Source organism: Cynara cardunculus (genome assembly GCF_001531365.2).
Source record: "Cynara cardunculus var. scolymus isolate 2C chromosome LG 2, CcrdV1, whole genome shotgun sequence".
NCBI classification, from domain to species: domain Eukaryota; kingdom Viridiplantae; phylum Streptophyta; class Magnoliopsida; order Asterales; family Asteraceae; genus Cynara; species Cynara cardunculus.
In genome coordinates, this window is record NC_037529.1 from 8590573 (window position 1) to 8593165 (window position 2593).

Here is a 2593-nt window from a genome sequence, read left to right on the forward strand (position 1 = left end):
AATCTTTTTTAAATGTAATTATTTTTTTGTAATTGTAAGTACTTTTTTGTTATATTTATTTGATTTTATAGATATAAATACTTTTTGGTTCAAAATATATTTAGGGACTTAATTGTTCAAAATATGAATATTCATTGGGTTTTTTTCGGATTTTTTTCATTATTTTATCACATTAACCAGTTGTATAAGTCATAAGAATGTATCTAACATGTTTTAGAAAGTCCAAGAAGTTATTTAACATGTTTTGGAATGTACAAGGATTTATTTGTTCCAAAAAATTATCGAAGAACTTAATCATTCTAAGCACTAAAGTCGATTGAGTTTTTTAAAAAATTTCCCCTTATCATAAACATCAAATTAAAAAGTTTAAAAATATATTTTAAAATACAAAATACATTTATTTTGATGAAATTTAACTATATAAGTAAAGAACAAGTATTCCATCTTAGTGGAGTTATTGGTTTATAAAGAATATGTTAAAAATGCTATAAAAGATAATTATAGTTTCAAAAATTTAATTGAAATATAACACATTAAATAACAATTAATCAACTTTAAAATGTCTATCAACTCTATTTATGTAGTAGTCTGAGTCATTAACTTTTTTTCTGCTATAATAAAATTAACTTTATAAGATGTTTAAAATATCTAAACGTAATGGTAAAATACTCTATAAAATTTAGGTTTATAAGATCAAACTATAAAAAGTCATGTATAAAAAAAAGTTACAGAAAGTTTACAAGACGTTTTTAGACATTTTAATAAGTTTTTTAATACGATTTTAAAATAAGGGGCTGTTTACCAAATTTTCTATTAAGTCTTGTATGAATAAATTTGTCTGTCTGAATAAATTTGGCTGTCTGGATAAATTTATGTTGCTGTTTACTTTTCTATCTGAATCAACCGTCTGAATAACATAAATGATCAATTTACCCATGAGGATTAACTATGAGCTGTTTAGTAAACTGTTGTTCATTTTTTAAGGCAAATGATATTTCTGAAAAATAAAATATTTAAACATCAAAACATAAATTTATAAATTCATTTATATCATCTAAAATTAAAACATAAATTCATAAATCCAAGTTCAAACACAAAGTAGCCAAGTTCAAATACAAGTTCAAACACAAAAATCCAAGTTCAAACATTATTGACCAAACTATTTGCAATTCCATCTCTCAAAGTAGCCATATATTGGGTGCTATTAGCACCCCATTGGGAAATGTCCAGTTCTTCTTCTCCATTTCCTTAGACTTCTTCTTCGTTGTTAAATATACTATCCTCATTGCACTCCATAAACAACTAGTCTTGAATATTATATTTTCTGATGAAATTATGTATCGCAAAGCAAACAATTACCACATTTCTTTGAGTTGTAAATGGAAAGGGAGCCATTTGCTTTAAGATCGGAAATCTCGCTTTCAATACACCGTAAGCACGTTCAATAACATTTCTGAGTTGGGCATGTGCAAGATTAAACCTTTCTTCTTTAGTCAAAGCACGTCGACGTCGAAAATCTGCCAACCAATACCTTGTGTTATGATATGGAGCCAAAAATCCACGAGCATTGGCGTACGCAACATCACAAAGATAATATGTTGCCGGTTTTGTTTTTTAATTTCAACCAAGCACCATATTTTCCTTTCAAGTAGTCAAAATGGTTCCGCATTTGCTTTCGATCGACCACAAAATTATGTGTGCTTTTCAAAGTATCGGCAACTTTCTTCCACGAAAGTGCCTTCAAGCTAGCACCCTCTTTTCCATTTAACCCAACCTCTAGAATACAACTTTCTAAAAAGGTTTTAACAATGTTGGGATCCTTCCAACTAATCCTAACCCTTTTTTGTTGTTGGGTTTCACCCTTTTGTTCCATACCTATAACGAACATCGAGCTATGTATTAAACAATTGCTCAATCAACAGCAGCCGAAAACACAAAAGCAGCTATGTATTTTCAGAACCCAAAAATGGCAAACAGCAGCTATGGTAGTAACAAATATTAACAGGTAAGCAAATATTAACAGTCCCCATTGTGTAAAATAATATCCTACAAAAGCAAGGTAAAAACTAAAACAGCAGCTACGTATTAACAGGTATGGTAGCAACAAATATTAACAGGTAAGCAAATATTAACAGTCCCCATTGTGAAAAACAATATCCTACAAAAGCAAGGTAAAAACTAAAACAACAGCTATGTGTCAACAGGTATGGTGATTTACAACAGAAACATTAACAGGTCTGGTGATCCTAAAACAGCAGTTCCCATTGTGTAAGCAAATACCTTAAGGAAACATAAACATTAACAGGTCTGGATGGTAAGCAAACAACGATTTACAGCTGATAAGCATGGTTTATTACATGCTTAAAGTACCTATTTCTTATGCGTATTAGGTAGATTTTCATAGTTTATCCCAATCTTGAGTCATTTTCTACTTCTTTATTTTCCATTTGTTATGTTTGGAGCTAATTGTGATAATGAACCTGTTTTCACAACAAGTTGGAGTAGTTAACTTTTTTTTTTTGACTCAGTTTACTGCACTGTGATGCTGCAGCATTCCAGCAGCATTGCCAGGCTGCGAATTGGCTTTTTGTGG